The 19,754-nt window shown below is 39.2% G+C and overlaps 1 long non-coding RNA gene across 1 annotated transcript in view; it reads right to left on the reverse strand.

The window, feature by feature from the left end:
• Window positions 1-10,241: 10,241 nt before the first annotated feature.
• Window positions 10,242-19,754, reverse strand: part of LOC123372356 — a 61,305-nt gene continuing 51,792 nt past the window's right edge. The window contains exons 2-3 of the long non-coding RNA XR_006580235.1: window positions 14,592-14,739; window positions 10,242-10,461 (exon numbers count right to left, since the gene is read on the reverse strand). This is a non-coding gene — a long non-coding RNA (uncharacterized LOC123372356). The remainder of the gene's footprint in view (window positions 10,462-14,591; window positions 14,740-19,754) is intronic.

The following is a 19,754-nucleotide window of genomic DNA, read 5'->3' on the forward strand; positions in this document are numbered from 1 at the left end:
TATAGAGAGACAGATTTTTTGTTTTTTTTTGTTTATACATGACGATATCAACAGATGAAATGCAAAAATCTTCTTCCATGTGTGAACTCTTTAAAATAATTTCTCACTTAAAGGATCCCTGGATAAATGGTCTGTCTATTTTTGTCTATAGTGCTTATGAAAGGAGCCAAATCCACTTATCCTTGGAAATTAAAGCCCTCTCAGTTTATATAGGAAATAATCATACTGCTGCTTTGCAGGACTAGCTCTTTCATAGCAAGTTAACACTGGGTTGTCTCCCTTTGGTAGTGGAAGACCCGGAACGTTTCCTTGACCCCATCCGAGAGTATTAGTGCTTCAAACACAATAGACACTGACTCTCTCTATTTTGAGACATCAACAAATAATGAATGAGTGGTTTGTGTTGAAATTTTTTTATTGTTAGGCAGCAAAATCCAAATTATTTGTGGATATAATGCACTGGTGGAGGCTTTTTATGTGTGAAGCAGCTGAAATATTGCTTATTTCAAAGTGTATTAATTTTAATATGACATATTTAAAGTACTCCTTTTGTGGGGAAAAAGGAGTTTTCTTAGCAAATAATTCTACAATGCTTTAATGGCTACATTTTGCATCTAGGTATTCTCCACATGCACCCCCACTTTGCAGATGCAAACACCTACGTGTACTCTTGAATAATTCTAACATCTGTGCCCACACAAGCATTAGAATTGACACCCACAGAAATGAAGCAATGATATCTTCAAAATCCATCTGTCCACCACTTGAAAGTGCTTGCAGGTGGTAGAATAATGCAACAGTATGTGCAGGTATTAGCACATGCAAAGTGTGTGTACATGTATTTGCATGTGCAATTTTGCACACACACTGCTGGAGGTTGAAAATCCAGTTCTAAATATAAATATTTTTACCACATCACTTAGAATTCTTTATTGCTATACCTCTACCAGCATTCCGTGGGCTATATTTTCATCACATCATCTTAATTTCCTTCCATGGTCATTTGCATACGCAGATGATGTCATTTAGTGGTGAGACCACCTTATAGGTCAGAGATATCAGGTAGCTAGATGTCTAAATGGTACAGTTCTTTCTACAAAACAGTGGGTACAAAAGAAGGGAGGCCGTGTTGAGGCCGAGATGAAAATCAGATTTTCCTAAGATTTAAATGTGTGTGAAATCCATCTTTCGTTGGTGTGTTCATGATGAAAAAATGTTTGTTTTCATTTTCTGGAAATTAGTGAGATATGGAAGACTGAATATAATTTCCCAGTTCGAGTGTAACAATTATGTCTATGAAATTTCACACTGAATGGCTGACTGTCTGGTAATTGATGAGATGCAGACCTCATAAACAGGAAAAACTCCACTGACGTTCATTATGTCTAAATTCGGTGCATAATCTTAAGGTAGGAAGTAATCCATGCACAAAGTATTCCCCTTGTATCAATGAAGGAAATAATGAAATATTGGCTTTGGATTTATGTTTTCTTATTGTCATAGCTGAATTAAAAAATCAGTCATCTTAGGACAATGTGAATTACTTCTTAGCCCATCGTCTTTTCCTGCTTGCTACAGGAGGGAAGCCTTGGGTCTGTGTGAAATGTCTTATTCACACATGGAACTCCCACTGGAGTCAGTGGGAGCAATGGGTTGACAGCTACACATTGGACCTGATTCTCTTTTGCCTTGCTCCTTATGCAGCCATTTACACCCATGGAAAGGGAGTGTAAAATGCTACACTATGGGCTATGATGTATCACACACAGGATGATGACTTCACTGCAGGATAGGATCAAGCAGAAGGAGGAGCTGGGCTAACAGGGAGACTATTTTTCAAATACAAATAATTAAAATATTAGCAGAGGGAAATCAAGAAATGATTAGCTAAATAAACTGATTTTTGTATAGTCTTTTTTTTTAAGTTAGTCTCTCCCTATGAAAGGGACTCCTTCCACCATTCATATGGGAGTTCTAGATGCAAAGTGTAGTACCAGTGTGCTACCATAATAGGTGCATTACAGATGCCTACATAGTATGACTATTTGCATGCCCGCTCGGAAACCTATTCTATAGCCTATAGTGGCTGAAACAATGAATGGGTTGGGTTGGCTTGTTTCACCTGAAGCCAATTTCTGTAAAACAAAGTAACAGAATCTGTTTTTTAATCTTCTATATTTCTATTTCCATTTCTGTTTAGGCTAATACCCACAATGAAATACAAGCACATTTCTTCCAGCTGTACAGTCAATTCCATTGTGGCTAGGTATCTATGATTTTTCTTCTTTTAAGAAAAATTGGACCAAAAAAGGAATGCCATATTTGGCATGCTGCAATTTAGATGCTGAAATGAACCCTGTCCTTGAGTAGCTGACACTGGAATCTACACATTGAAATGCAAGTGCAGTACACTAGCTTGTCTCTTTTGAATAAAATCAATACGTGCAATATTGACCGTTTCCAAGTATACAGTTCTAGAGTTGCTATCGTTATAAGAGCACTGAGATAAAAAATTAAAGTTCTAACAAATTAAAAGGAAATGTCATTAAACTACAGTCCCATATTTTATAGCCAAAAGTTTTGCTGGTGATGCTCTCAATTATTTTTAATATGAATGAGCGATTCATTTCTTATGTTTTGAATATTTAGGCTAAATAAAGTGTCAGGGATTGGGATGTGGACAGTCTGACCTAGTGATTAGAGCCAAAAGTTGGGCTCGTGATTAGATCTGGGAACAGGAACTGGGAGTCGGAACAAGGGGTCAGAGCCAGAGTCAGGAACCAGAAGGCAACCCACTCATCAGAGCTGCAGTCAGAAGATGAACAATGCACAGGACCGGAGCAGGACAAGAACAAGGCAGGACCAGGTCTGGACAAAGGCTGGAGCAAGGCTTGGAACAAAGCAGGCACAGACATGATCACAGCTATAGGCAGAAGCATTGAGGAGACAATGACTAGCACTGCTGCTGAGCTTAAATACAGACTGGTTGGCTCCTTGCAGCCAATCAGTGGGCCAGACAATTGGGTTTATTAACTGGCCTGAGGGCTGAGCCAGCTAGTCTCAGACTCAGCTGAGGGAACTCAAGCCTGTATATCCTGACAGAAAGGACTGTTTCCTCAAACATTTTGCTATGCAAACTAGACAGGAATATTTCCATCATATTAGGTAATTCTATATCAAATATACTTGTGATTCCAAATGGTCTGGCAACATTTCAGCAGAATGTAACCAATAGAGTCAGTGTTAACGCTGTGTAGGGTTTATTGTTTCCTGTGTGCTCTAAAGCAATCAAACAATTCTGCAAATGTTCTTCAAAGAATACATCTAAAATGTTACTTCATTAAACATCTCCTTGGCCTTCATTCTATTTTCCACTTTGAATTGCCGTATTTAGTTTTGAATGACCTTTTATAGCAGTAAGATTTTATTAACTCTTTGATCTACTGGCACCTAGATGAAAATAACAGAAGGGAAAAACAAAAATGCTTGCTTTGTAGGTTGCCTTATATGGAGAAGAACATGAAAAGGAAATAAGTTATCTCAGTAAACAGATTAGACATTGTTTGGTGTTCCCTTTATCTGCTTAGCATGTTGATGATCACTGTTATACACCAATACACGTTTGCTTTATGGCTTTATGATAAATAAAATAGGGCAAATTTTGCCGTCTGATCCACTCTTATAATTCTCATTTACAAAGGGGGCCCTGCTCATGTATCTGAAGTGAGACTTTTTACTTTTTTCACCCCATAGTATCACACAGATAAATACAAGTATAGGGCCAGATCCTAGCGTCATTACTTACGTGAATACTACTTACACAGTTGCAAAGGGTTAGATTGGCATCTTGAGTAAAGAGCATCATGCATTTACAGCAGTGGTGGGCAACCTGCAGCCCGTGGGCCCCATACGGCCCATTAGGGTAATCTGATTGCAGGCCGTGAGACATTTTACTGACGTTGACCGTCCGCAGGAATGGCCACCTGGTTCGCCAGTTCCCAGCCACTGGGAGCTGCGGGAAGCAGCAGGCTAACAATTTCCCCCTATCCTTTGTTTTCTATCTTTTAACTAGTTACTCATTTATGAGAGGACCTTCTCTCTTATCCCATGACTACTTACTTTGCTTAAGGGCCTTTGATGTGGGACCTTGTTAAAGGTTTTAGAAAGTCCAAGTACATTATATCAATTGGATCACCCTTGTCCACATGCTTGTTGACTCCCTCAGAGAATTCTAATAGATTGATGAGCCATGATTTCCTTTTAGAAAAACACTGTTGATTCTTCCCCAACATATCATGTTCATCTTTGTGTCTGATAATTCTGTTCTTTACTATATTTTCAACCAATTTGTGTGGTACTGTGGTTTGGAGCACCTGCAATTTTCAGGATCATCTCTGAAGCCCTTTAAAAAAAATCAGCATTACATTAGCTATTGTGCAATCATCTGATACAGAGGATGTCTTAAGCGATAGGTTACATGCCACAGTTGTTAGTTCTGTAATTTCATATTTGAGTTTCTTCAGAACTCATGGGTGAATACCATCTAGTCCTGGTGATTTATTACTGTTTAATTTATCACTTTGTAGTAAAACCTTCTCTACTGACACCTTAATCTAAGACAGTTCCTCAGATTTATCACCTAAAAAGAATGACACAGATGTGGGAATCTCCCTCACATCCTCTACAGTGAAGATCGACGCAAAGAATTCATTTAGTTTCTCCACAATGGCCTTATATTCCTTGAGTGCTCCTTTGGCACCTCGATCGTCCAGTGGCCCAACTGATTGTTTGACATGCTTCCTGCTTCTGATATACTTAAAATTAAAATTGCTGGTAGTGTCACACTATCTGAAGTGGTTCAAGACCATGAGTGCCAACCTCAGGTAGACTCTATAATTTGATTTTCCAACCCAGTAACAAGAGTGAACTCCTAAACCAATATGACTGTCTTACTGTAGAGTCACAGAAAGTGCCTTTGGGCATTTTAGTCTATCTAGACACCCAAGCCAGGTGGACTTAGTGGTAGATGGTTACTACACACCAAAGATCACAAAATGTTCAGGTTGCCATAGGTGTCAACTTCCCCTCTACCTGGGGAGGGGGAGAGGTGCTCAACCCCGCCCCTCTTCCCAGGCCCCACCCCATTCCACCACTATCCCCTATCCCCACCCTGCCCCCGCTCCACTCCTGCCCCCAAACTCCCGCTCCACCTCTTCCCCACCTCTTTGCCTCCCTCCCCCCAAGCACACCTCATCCCCACTCCTCCCCCTCCCTCCCAGAGCCAACCTGCATGGCACAAAACATCTACTCGCTGTGGGCAGGAGGCACTGGGAGGGAGGAGGAGGAGTTGGTCAGTGGGGCCGGCGGCAGAGAATAGGTGCTGGAGAGGAGTCGGGGAGCATGGCTGCTGGTGGGTGCTAAGCTAATTTTTCTTCATGGGTGCTCCAGCCCTGGAGCAACCGACAGGGTCAGCACCTATGCAGGTTGCTCCCAAACCCAAGAGACCAGTCACTTACCCCAAGTCAATTTGTACCTACGATCTCACACCAGAGACAACACTTGTAGCCAATCCTATAGTATGCTATCTAATGATTTATTAACTAAGATAAGAAACAAGAGAGTTATTACAAAGTTAAAACAGGAAAACATGTATACACAAATGAGTTACAGTCTATGGTTTCAAAAGGTGACAGAGTTGTAGTAATCTGTCAGCTCTGAATGTCCTTTTGGGCTAACCCTGGTTGACCCTGGGGATCTCTGCTTCTGTTTATTAGCTCCATCTCTGTGAGAATCCAAACAGCAAAAGAGATGAAAAATTTTCCTGTCAGATATTTTTGTTTCCTTTTTCCAGAATTCAACCCAATTGGACAAGCCCTTTTGCTCCTAGCCTCTTCAAGAGTGTAAAGAGACAATGAACAAAGTATTTGTATTGTGGTGTCCCACAATGGCATATTTTGTTTTGCTAGGCCTTCTTGATGGGCAGGAGATGATCCCTCCCGAGTGACAAACAATTTTTACAGTTACAAAGCAAAAACTTAAATATTGCTTTATTGCATGTGATAAAGAAATTATAAATCAGATTAATGTATGCAATATCGTACAAGCATGTCATAAAGTCTAAACACATTGGTATAAGTTCAATACCCATCTTAGCCATATGAACACACTGGTGAAACAGACAGGTTTCCGCTAATGGATTTGTCAGTGCGTGGCGGAGGCCAAAAGCCTTGGCAAGAGCTAGCATCTATTCTGCCAGCATCACAGTTAGTTTTTGTGTCTTTTGCTCTTCAAATTCTTTTTTGGCCTGCCTACTTATACTTTTACATTTGCCTGAGTGTATGTTCCTTTCTATTTTCCTCAGTAAGATTTGACTTCCAATTTTTAAAGGATGTCATTTTGTCTCTAACCACCTCTTTTAACCTGTTGTTTAGCCGTGGTGGCATTGGTTTTTCATTCCTCAGACTGTTTTTTTTTTAAATTTGGGGTATACATTTAGTTTGAGCCTCTATTACAGCATTTTTTAAAAGTGTCCATGCAGCTTGCAGGCATTTCATGCTTGTGACTGTTCCTTTTAAATTTCTGTTTAACTAGCTTCTGCATTTTTGTGTAGCTCCCTTTTTTGAAATTAAATGCTACTCGGGTAGGTTTCTTTGATATTTCCCCCCTTACAAAGATGTTAAATTTAATTACATTGTGGTCGCTATTACTGAGTGGTTCAGCTATATTTAACTCTTGCACCAGATCCTGTACTCCATTTAGGATTAAATCAAAGATTGCCCCTCCCCTTGTGAGTTCCAGGACTAACTGCTCCAAGAAGCTGTCACTTATGGTGTTTAAAATATTATCTCTGCATCCCTTCCTGAGGTGATGTGTACCCAGTCAATATCAGGATAGTTTGTCACCCACTATTATTGCATTTTCTGTCTTTGTAGTCTGTCTAATCTCCCTGAGCATTTCACAGTCACCATCACCATCCTGCTGAGGTGATCATTTGTATGTTCCAATTGCTGTACTCTTATTATTCAAGCATGGAATTTTTTTCCATAGAGATTCTATGATATAGTTTGATATATTTGACTCTAGGCTTTCTTTCACATATAGTGCCACTCCCCCATCAGCACGACCTATTCTGTCATTCCTATATATTTTGTACCCTGTTATTACCATGCCCCATTGATTATCATCATTCCACCAAGTTTCTGTGATGCCTATTATATCAATATCCTCATTTAATACCAGGCACTCAAGTTCACTCATCTTAGTATTTAAACTTCTAGCATTTGTATGTCAGCACTTATAAAACTTGTCAATATTTCGATGTCTATCTTCAAATGATGTCATTGAATGGGACTCCTTTTCACTTTGACTGTTTCTCTTCACTTCCTACCTGTATTTTATCAGCTTCTATCTTCTTCTCTTTACTAGGATATAGAGCATCCCCTTTAATAAATTCTCCCCTAAGGGATGGCTCTGTCCAAACCACGTGCTCTTCTGTACCTGTCGGCTTTTCCCCAGCCCTTAGGTTAAAAACGCCTCTAGAACTTTTTTAATTTTACATGCCCACAGAACGGTTCCATTTTGGTTTAGGTGGAGCCCATCCTCCCTGTATAGGCTCCTCCTCTCCCAAAAGGTTTCCCAGTGCCTAATAAACCTAAATCCCTCCACTGAACACTATCGTCTCATCCATACAGTGAGATCCTGTATGGTCAACGTACACAGCCATGCCTACACCTATGGACCATTCTTCCTTACCCCTTACTCATGCCCTTGTTGGGAAGGCCCTGCGTGCGGCTTCTGCATTTATTTTCAGGAAAGCCAGAATGGAGGCAGCCATATTCCATTGTGTGCTCCTGACGTAACACAGGCTTGTACACTGTTTTTTTCTGAAATGAACATATGTGCAAGATACACCAGACTTTAATGCATACTTTGAGATAATGGTAAAACTTCAGTATGTTCTTTATATTGTATCAATATATATTGCCCGCTCAATAAACATCATTATGTCAAACTGGTTATCTTGTGCATTGTGTATCTTACAAATACTTTACTTAATGTCATCTGTTCCAGGGGTGGCCAAACTGTCATTCGTGAGCCACATGCGGCTCTTTTACAGTTAAAGTGCAGCTCACAGAGCCCCCGCCTTCACCCATCATTCTCTACCTACCTACCAGACTGGTGGCGAGGAGCTTGGGACCTCTGCCTTGTAGCAGGGTAGTGGGATAGGGGCTTCTGCCCAGTGGGGAGGAGGGTCTCAGGGCTACAGCCCTGTTGGGCACACCTGCCGGGGTTCGGGGCTTCAGCAGGAGTCAGGCTGAAGCCCTGAGTCCCGTCAGGTATAACCCAGCTCTCGAACTTCTGAAGATTCTTGTATCTGGTTCAGAGGGTGAGTAGGTTTGGCCACCCCTGATCTGTTATATCCATATTTAATACCTCCATCACTGTAGTATCTATCCTATTCTATCTAGGTTCATATATTGAACTCATCACCATAATATCCAGATGCATTTTCCATTTGATAGATCAAGTTCAAAATAGTCATTTTCTCAAAATCAGGACTACATATACCAAACCACTCCTCACCCCCCACTTCATCACCAAATTAACTTCCTGCAAAAGACCAGAGCTGGGTTAAAGCCTGGGGACTCAGAACTTCAGTTAATGAAAAGTCTGAACAGAGAGATGTCTTAACAATATATGCAGTTTATTTTATTACAAAATTTGGAATTATACATATTAATTACACCACCAGTTAAACTAGACTGGTGGAAAAAATGTTCAGCTAGACAATGGTAAGAAAAATTATTTAAGGCTCTGTTACACTCATAAAACTAAGTTAAAGGCTCAACCTTGAAATCCATATCAAGACAATTGGCTTCCCATTGATTTCAATGGAAGTTTTATCTTGAATTAGGAATGTAGGATTGATCCCTAACAAACCAATTACATTTCAACATATAGTGAAGGCAGAAATATCAACAAAAATAAAATTCTGTTGATACTATTTTAAAGGTATTTATTAAATGCAATTTTAAATATATTTTGATTGAAAACCATGAGTATAAGAGATATATTGTGATTGCTGAATATGTGAAACAAAAAGCATAAATATCAGAAAAGGTAAAATATAATGTGAAAGAAACAGAGAGAAGACAGAAAATTCTGCAAAATCTTTTAAGAAGTGGTAAACATATATTTTCTATAACCATATTTTTCTTGAACTAATAAAATATAATCTTAAAATATTGGAAAAGTCACACTTCACCTATTAGCAATAATCTGGTATGTTTTCCCCTGTTGATTACCATTTTTAAATTATAAAAAATGAAAAGGTTTCTAATGAACCAACTTCAATGTCTTTGATATCTCTTTGTTTATTACACCTAAGAGATGTCTGTAAACAACTGGACTGATTAAAATGGCCATATTTTTAAAGCCCAGTGAAACAGGTGAAGGACACAAAATGTCCACCACCCATTACATATCCCTCAGGTGCACATGCATGTGTAATGCCAACAGACCCTGTTCATCAGTGGTCAGGATTGAACTGGGGACTTCTAGAGCTTAGTGCATGAGCCTCTATCACATGAGCTAAAAGCCAACTGGCTCTTAACTAAGGCTGTAGAGCAGACTCATTTTACCTCTCTCTTTAAGTGTTCTCAGCGCCACTAGATGGGACAGAACACCACACGGAAGGTGTGTGGGTTACAGGTGCAGGTGTTTTATTTCTTTGGCTGAATGTGCACATGCGTGTGTGTTATGGGTCCTATTGTCCTTTTGCTTACATCACTGTTTTACCTAGGTCTAACTCCATCTGACTTCAGCAGAGTCACTTCTGTTTCAAGGCTGCTTTCCTGAAATCAGCTCTGTGTGAGTTGACAATTGCGCCTGCCTGGACCTGCACTGAAGTCAGTGCGCTCTGCACAGTCCCCAGGTACTGTTCCCACAGATCTGACTACCAGACTGGGGCCTTATATTTCTACAAGTTGAGAATCAGGCCTTAGGACTATATATGCATTGGGAGTGGCACACCTGAGATATGAGCCTTTGACAGTTTAGCGCCAAGAGATAATGATAAATTATCAAAAATAAAATTAAATCTACAACCCAAATAGAATAAGATAAATATTATTATTAATATATTATTGTTTATTTTATGGGAGCATCTACGATCCCCAGTCATGGATTAGAACCTCATTGTGCTGCATGCTGTACAGGCCCAGAACAAAAAGACATCCCCTGCTCCACAGACCTTAAATGTTACATTGCATTTAAGTACAGCTGTTATGGTACAGATTGGTAATAATTATTTCCTTCAAGCTAATCTGTTATATAGATAATCAAGACCAAGCTTTTCTTTTTGGTTTCAGTATATTTCAGTCATTCAAAGCTCTGGAATTGTTCCTCAAAAATCCATGTCATTGTTACCTAGCCTCCATAAAAGAGTTTAAGAAACTTCATCTGTAAAACAAAAGAGAAAAAAGTTAGCATTTTACCCTTTATTACACAAAAGACACATACTGTGAAATAAATTACTCTTTTGCACACAAGTGAAAGAACTGATTCATGGCTAAAGTATTATTTCTCTTCTTGCTTTCTACTTCATATATTTAGGAAAGAAAACCACCCAACATCTTTATTTTATTTTTTTACATAAAGGTGTGGAAAACCTTTACTGATGCTGCTGCTAACTCTATGAAATTTATATAGTTACTTATGGAACAAACAAAAGGATGGAAAATGAACTATACAGTACTGCTTTACTTATCATTTGAAAAAGAAAAGAGAGTGGTGTTCAGAATGCTAAAATTTTTGATTGACTAAAATGTTGTCTATCAAAATCTCCTCCAGTTAATTCTTTATTCCAAAAATAATTTAATACAAATATGTTGCTGCAATAGGAAATGTCTCAGTGCTGGACTATAATAGCTTTTGTAGAACTAATAACCTCTTCCGCAGTGATAGTATATAAGATCAACTTCATACAATTATCAGTACAGAGACAATTATTTATTTATATATTTATTTTTAGCATCTGTCCAGCAGAAAAGTAGCTTCAGTGGTTTGTGGCCACTAGAGACTCTGTGAACCTCTGTGGCTACTGTGACTTGTACACTGCTCCTTACTCTGAGAAGATACTTCCTTATTGGTGGTAGCTTCACAATGTTATTTCAGACATTATCCACTCAAGACAGTTCCTTCCCCCAGGGGAAAGTCACAGACGCCACCAAGTCTGATTGCAACTGGGCTCATTGGGAAATGCACTAAGTATGATTAGTGTGTCTTCTGACTTTCAAATATGGGGGCAGGTTCTCCCTAGCTGACTGACATTCCACTTCATCTCTGTCAGTCACCCAGGACAAAGAGAAGGCCCAAGCAAGTTGCAGGCATCTCTCATCCAGACAAGGGAACAAAAATTTGAGGGGAGACTGTAGGAAGTCTTTTTCTCTGAGTCTCCCATCATCTGATTCCTGCAATTTGGTTCGGCACCTCCCTATCGAATTCTTTCAGGCTCCCATTTCCCCAAGACCCATAGTGGTAGTGCTTCCTTCCCACAACAGAAGGAGAAATTGGTCTGTCTCCCCACTCAATAAAGCTGTGCATTGGGGTTACTCCATCCCAGCCTCCTACAGGCAGCACAGTCACAGCAAAGGGAGACAGACTGACTCAGGAAATGTAGAGTACAGGAAGCAGGTTACGTTTACAGGATCTTTCCACAATGCCCAGTACTGCACAGAATGGGTGGTACGGCATTTGTTTTGGTTTTCGGGGATTGGCCTTGGATAGACTGTCGGATGGTTTTTCTCCTGCATAGTTTGGCCAGAGGCAAATCTAGCACTTGTGGCCTTGTATACAGGCAGGGTTTGGAATGCTGTAGTTACTCTGTGCAGAATAAGATCCACTTATCCTTTCAGTAAGGTCATTGTCATAGAAGTTACAGTGCGCCTTAAAAAGCAAATATAATTGTAATGCAGAGCTACAGTTTATATTTCCTTCAAACTTACTACATGCTACAAAAAACTCCCTTTTTTATTGTCATGTTAAAACTGATGGTGGGTTTTATTAGCTTGATCTTGGAAAGGCCTGTCTTGTGGAAACTCCATTCCTTCCTGTGTGCTTGTCTTACTTCTCATATTATGTCATATTAGATAATTATCACCCTATGTGAAGCTCAGAAGTTTTGTTTTTTTTCTTGGTTTTGGTTCTCAGCCTGAATTTCAATTTGAAATTTTCATAACTTCATTCTAAAACTTCAGCGCAGAACTCAATCCAAACTGCTAAGTTTAGCCTTATGTCAAGGTGAATAAGCTTTCCACCTGTTTACATCTGAAACCATAAATCAGATCAGATTTAACTGAAACAGGCTCAGGCACTTAAACATCAATGATGCTCGTCCAAGTTTCAAGTCTGTAATGAAACATAAGTTTTGTCTGCCCTTGAGTTTAATTCTGAAACTTTGGCAGAGTACTGCCAACAATTCTCTTTTCTTTTCCTCCTCCTCTTTAACTCATGCATGCTATGCAGTAAAAATCTCCACCCTTACTTCCTGGATATATCCTCTGACTTTTAACAGATTTTAACACAATTCAGGGAAAGTAACTGTCTACTTTCAAAGAGTTGCTGAAATGCCATTACAGTTTTTGTATTTAAAATTATACATTACATAAAAGCAGTTATGCTCATGTGAAATGATGATAATAAGAACAAGAAGTAGACTTTTGAAATCAGATGCCTGTCATCTGATATTAAACATCAGATGAGCTAAATGGAAACTGAAGTAGCTTTTGGAGGTCTAATTTGTTAACTAAATGTAAAGAATTTTAAAATTTTTATCATATCTTCAAATGGAGAGTAAATTACATTGGATTTTTTTTAGAATGTTGATATTGTAGCAGCACTGACATCATTATCCAGTAGTCGTGTTAATCTCCAAATGCACTGTGTATACGGTTTATTATATTACAGAGATATCCAAGAATCTGGGATGGTAGGTCTTAGTATCAGTTCTTTATTGTTATCATATTATTGCTTCTTTACAAAAAGAGGGCAATACAAGTTATATGGTAGTCATATTTCTGACTGTTTGTATCTTTGAGGATCAAACAGATTGTGCCTCCTGCAGAGAAAGAGCACATAATCTAAGTTAAGGGGTTTTGGAGTTTTAAGTGTGACTCCTCATTGAATAAGCTGGTTTATAGGAGTTCTCAAACCTTTTCTTAGCATGAACTAGAAAGACTGTCTCATGGACACATCTTCAGCCATTTGTTATTGCACAACTAACTTGCCCCTCCCCGTTCATCGTCACGTAATATTCCTGAGGGAAATTGCAGCAATTGCTTAAATGAAAAGCAATATTAGTAAAGTATCTAATGTATTGTTACCTTTTTAAATTTAGGAAGTAGATAGAATATTTAGCATCTTGGGCTAGAACCACAAAGGGGCCTTAGACCCAATGTTGCAACAGATAACTTTAGGTGCACTGTCACTTAGTGGAATCCAGCACCCTGAATTAGGCACCTAGACTCCCTATACAAGGCATGGGAAGAGGTAGGGACCTAGGAATGGGATTCACAAAAGCCAGCACATTCAGTGAGGAGCTGACTAAGTTAGTCAATAGAAAATGGTGAGAAGAGAGGTGTAGTCTTAAGCCCTGTACCTCAAAGGGACTCAGGCACCTAAATACGGGCCAGAGGGCGGCCCCTCTCTCCACTTGGGAATCACAGCCATGAGCCCTCTCCTGGAGTTAGGCACCTAAGCCAGGTCATAAAAAAAATAAAATGAAGCAGAGCGTCTCCTTTTACCGAAGTGGTTAGACTACTGACCCAGGCTGTTCTCCACTCTGCCTGACATGGACTGGAATGGGTGCTTGTACATTGCTGGGGATTGCCCTGACCACTAGGCTTAGTCAGCCTCGCTTTCTCTCTTTGGCCAAATGAATATTTATTTAGTTATGCAAAGTGGAATAGATTCACCAGGAGACAGTGACCACTGCTATTTAGGGACATCTCTGCCTACATTTTGTACAGGCCCTGATTTAGTAGACATGTTCTAAGGTACCCTCTTAGTGTTCCTATCGGATCAGGACCCACCGCTGGAGATAGGTGGAGAGTACTGCTAGCTTCTGAATCTTGCCAGAGGCTAGGCATGAGCTAGGCACTGGGTGCCATGACTTAGGTGGCTTTGCACATGCTTACTGGGAGACTTCTAGGCTCCTAGGGGACTTTACCTGTGGAAACATAGGGAAATGTAGGATCCTTCATGGTTAGGCAGCAGCTGAGTGAGGGTTTATAGAATCCTCATGAATGCAAAGACTGTTCCTGAGGTAGAATGACACCTGCCTAGTAAGGATTTTAAAAAACAGGACCAGAATCTCAAACTGGTGCCAATGGAGGATGTAAAACATCATTGCAACATGTATTCTGTGACTAGTCTTGCTCAAGAGCTTGACAGCTATGATTTGGACAAGCTAGAGCGTCTAGTTGGCCATAACAGATAGCCCTAGTTAGAGCAAGCTACACAAGCTATAATGTATTACAAAATCTTTTTTAATTTATGGGAAAAAGAAAAGAGCAAAGATTGTTTCCACTAACCTTAACCACTTTATTGGTATTAAATCATATTAAGCTACTTTTATTTTCTTGAATTTGCCATTTTCTTCGAGTTGTTTATTCTGATTTGCCTTGGCCTCCTGACAAATGTGCATCACGTGTCAAGAATCAGTTCTAAACTTCATTTTTCCTATAAAAATGAAGAGATATAATTATATTTAAGAGCAGTGTATAAAAAAGTACCCATAATTTACCTCCTTTTGGATAAGTAGAGAGTAAAACAATAGCTTTAAATAGATATGCCATGTGAACTGCCAGAATAGGCAATATATACACTGCACTTTATTGATGTATAATACAAGGGATCAGCCCCTGAATATGCACATTACTGGAGTAAGTAGCTTCCTACAATTAAGCATTTAGAGCCTAATGCTGAAAAGTTCAGAGTACCACATGTGAGGTGATGGGTTCTTCTTCTCCCATTGAAGTCAATCACATGATTCCCAGCACCTTGCATGGCTGGAATCTGAGAGAACTGAATTTTTATACACTAAGTTTAATATTTTGCATGTTGTTCAAACTAATACAAAAAAACCTTTCATGTCACACAATCCTGGGGCCTGATTCTCAGTTCACATTCATGTAAATCAAGAGTAATTCCACTGAAGTTTAACTGAAGCAACATAGTGGAGAATCAGGGCCCAGTTTTTATACATCTAAATGTCATTAACCAGGGATGAAATTAGCTCTTACATTTACTACACAGTCTGAAATAAACTGGTGAGTGGACTAAATCTTATGAGGTTTTCCAACCCCTAATTTATGTGGATGTACTGCTCTGTAAAGTTCAATATTTACACCTCTTCAGAATGCATAAAGTCAAATTATGCAATTAGTCATTTTTGTTGTTTATTTATTGATTTATATATTGCTAATATATAATTAAATGGAGTAGCAACACATTCAATCTAATGAGATCAGATCAAGACTAAATTTCTCTTATGGACAGACAATAAGTAATTATGCAATTAAGCAAAAGATACTTAAGTGATGTATGCATTTAAAGTTTCCAATAGGAAAATTCACCACCTTTAAATTCAGACCAGTTATAAATAGTCCGCTATGGATTTAGTGCCTAATTTTAGGCACCCACGTTAGAACATTTTGGCCTCTGGCTTTTTAAGAAATATGACTAATGTACATATATTAACTGAAGTATACTGTATTTTTATTGGCTCAGTCTCTCCTTCACTCCTGTAATAAACTCTTCCATAATTAATGTGAAAGCACCTAAAAATGATTCCTGGTAAGAGTAAATCTCTACTAAATATAATTTTACAATTATAAATAAACAAGTGGAAAAGGGAACAATTTGCCTACGAATTTCATTAAAAATTCTTACTGAAATCCCTTTATATAATCAAATATATAACATTAACACAATGGTCATTTTGGAAACAAGAGTGTGTGTGAATAAAAAAGATTGTTATTGTGCAATTATAACTACACAGGAGAGGACAGGACTATCATCCGTACAAAATGGAACAGCAAGCATTTTATTAACAGCTATGGTGAACTTATGCAGGAAGGAATCTGTATAACTGTACTTATCTTAAGAGGTTGAAAACAACTGCATTTGGCTTCAAGTTTCATGTGTGTTATATGGATATCCTGTATTACCAACCCTTTGTAGGGTCCTATTTACACTACGCAGTAAAGCTGTGAGTTTGGCTACATATATTTTGGGATTCTCATGACACCATGAGGCATTTGAGCTTTGCCTCTGTGGTTACTAATTTGTACAGAGGAACGATGAAACATGAGAATTTCTTTAGCAAAATTCTTAACTCTTATCTGAATGTGAAAAGGACATAGCAAGGGTGTATAAGGACTGCTCTTTTGAGGTGTTGATCACCTCTGTTGACCACATGTGAGTTCAGGGTGCTCAATACCTTGCAATACTGGACCTTAAGAAAACAAAACAGCAGTCTAACCATACAGAAGAAACCACACTTCTCAACCTGCTCTTCTGTCCTGTGCTATCTCCATTAACGACACTAAGGGCAGTTGGAACATTGCCTACAACAATATATTACCTTTCACTTGTTCAAGGTATGTCTAGTCAACAGGGGCACCATAGCTCATTGGATTCCAGTTTAACCCATGTGTGACCTATGTAACAATTAACCCTTTAGTTTCCAGATTAACACTGTGCAAGTCACATCTAACAAATACCACTGTATCAATACCTGAATATTGCACAGCAATTCATATATCTGAACCTCTGGATATTAACTGAAGTGCTTTGGATGTTGAAACGAACTTTGTGAGGAAAGGCCATTCTAAATGTTTTTGGATGCTTATATGAACTAAATAGAATCTATAAATCTTTTACAATTTATTATTGCTACATGTCTAGTTTTCTGCCCAGAGCTAATAATGACAACTTAATTTATAGTACCATCTTGTGACTTATGTTTTTAGTCAATGATGTCAGCACCAGTAGCCATGTTCAACAAATCCTCTTCAGCCTGCCTGTTTTTATGAGATCATTCACACTGTCTAGCAGATTCACCTACCTCATCCCACAATCAAAATGTTAGTTGAAAATCACTGTTTCACATATGTGTTTGTAAAATTAGTTTTTAAACTCATTCAGATCTACACCATAATTGTAACTGATATATTAAGTTTTACATTTCTTTTGTTGACACATAAGTACTACTCATGGACACACAAAACAGCCATTTAATTAACATTTGGATTCTCCAACAGCCATAGCAAGGGGTCCCTAGCTTTTAGCTTGGGTTAGCCTTAAAGGACATTTACATCTTGCACATCATAGCAGCTGCTATTAGCTTTTGGAACCTAAGACTGTATCTCATTTGAGTGTGTATGTTTACCAGCTTTAACCTTGTAAATATCACTCACTTCCTTTTCCTAGTTAATAAATCTTTAGTTAGTTTATTATAGAACTGGCTGCAAGTGTTGTCTTTGGTTTGAGATCTGAGGTGCAACTGACTAGTCCTTTGGGACTGGCAGTAACTTGAATATGGTTGTGATTTGTGATATAAGGGACTATCTATCACAAAAGCAGGCTTTCCTGGGTTGCAAGATAAACTGGAGTGTCTAAGGGGACTGTCTGTGACTAAGGCTGATATAGAACTTGAAGTATTCACACTGGATGCTTGGTTGGTGAAATCTAACTACAGAACACACATCTGAATTGGGGTTTGTGCCCTGATTTGTGTCAGTCTGCCCTGAGGTTGGCACCCACATTCATGAGTGACTACAGACAAATTAATTGTGCACATATAGTAAATATTATATCCTATTTTACTCCACAGCTTCATCTTTTCCCAAATTTGTATTATCCCCTGTGGGAGGGTGCTTCTGCAAACACACCTAATCAGCCCCTGCCATGCCAGCCCCAATCAAGGGGGAAAGATTGGGACTGGTTGAAAAGCCTTACGTCTGCCTGCCGATTGGCAACACCTGCCAGCCTGATAGACCAGGAGCTACAAAGGCTGGGAAGGAGCCAGAAGGAGGGAGGCAGCCAGAAAGAGAGGAGGGAGATGGGTGGAAGTCCTCTAGCTAGTTACCGACCCACCTACTGTGGTAGATGAGAAACCTGTAAGGACACTGGTGGTGGGAAAACACTTAAAGAATGAAGGACACAGGTGTTGTACAGAGCTGAAGGTCTCCCTGGCCTTATATGGGAGGGCAACCAGGCCCAGAACAAGAGGGGCTGGCCGTGCACCCTTTATAAAGGAATTAATGTGCTCCTCCAGCATGTGCATTTTGATGAACAAACATTCAAAGTTTTAGAGCTTTTAAAAGTGAAATGCTGCAAATCCAGAATGGAAAGATTGGATTTTGGGGATTTTTGCAGGGGTTATTTTTTCCTATTTGTACCCATGTCTCAAATTTCACATGCATGAAACTCCAGGATATTGTTCTAGTTTATATCTTTTTGCCAAATAAGAAATATTAACATTTGAAAAGTTTGTTTTAAAATTACATTTTAAAGCATTTCACTTTCTCTCTCTCTCTCTCTCATTTCAGTTTGATGTCTGTTTTTGCTACCTGCATTTAATTGTAATACCACACAGTGGTGAACTTCTGATGGGCACACAGGGCCCAAGATCAGTTGTTCTAAAGGTGCCTGAATACATCACTGGCACATGGACATATGATGGGGTGTTAGATAATATATGGGGAATCTTGTGTAACACCCAAATATCAGTCATCCAGCTACCTATCCCACATGCATGCCTTGCACACCATGTTGAAGCACCTTGGGTGAACTCTGAGCCATCTTTAGCCAGTGAGATAAAGCACTGCATTCAAATGTAACTGGCTCCATCTCTGTTGGAGAAGGGACCTGGCAGACACTTGGTCAACTCATACTAGAATGAGCTTGCTCAACAGAGTGAGGAGGTCAAGGCTCCATGGTAGCCAGAGACAGGGAGACACTGTCAGTTGGTTGGAACCTAAATGTGGGATGAAGGTCTGTTACAATTAGCGCTAAGAAAAGAATCTAGGTGTCTTTACTGCCTTGTAACTTGCTAGTGATGGCTCCAGACTGCCCAGCTAATGTTTCTGCCTCAGATGGCTCCAGTGTCCTACTGCTGTTGATAGGTTGAAAGGCTTGGGATCTCTCTCCCTCCTAGAAATGGTCACAAAAACTGGACAGAATGGGGGTATTTAGGACAGTGCATATTTTCCTCTTTTCTCTCCCCTCCCCCCTCAAACAATGGACTCCAGCGAACAACTGGAACATGTAATGGATTTTGTTTTCTTTCCTTTAAAGAAACCATATATCCTTCCCTTTGTGTTTAATATCATGATATATATATTATAGCTTTTGTGATCTGCAAAGTAAGAATTTGCTCCATAATAGAGTGCAATTCACCAGTCTGGATATTCTAGGAACACAGTGACATTGTGCCTTCACATATGTAAATCCTTGCCTGATTGAGCCCTATACCTGTACTGTCAGTGCTGATAAGGCACAGAACATCACAAATGGTACTGACAGCAAATACGTCACATACTCATAACATAAAAGCAAGAAGGAAAAATATATAGTTTGTTGTTGTCATTTGAATGTTTGGTATAGGCACATTGAGGATGGATTTAGTTGCTCTATCAGTAACAATGTAAACAGACAGCAAAGAAAGGGCACATGTTTGAAACAAAGTT

The sequence above is a fragment of the Mauremys mutica genome, chromosome 6 (genome assembly GCF_020497125.1).
Source record: "Mauremys mutica isolate MM-2020 ecotype Southern chromosome 6, ASM2049712v1, whole genome shotgun sequence".
NCBI lineage: Eukaryota > Metazoa > Chordata > Testudines > Geoemydidae > Mauremys > Mauremys mutica.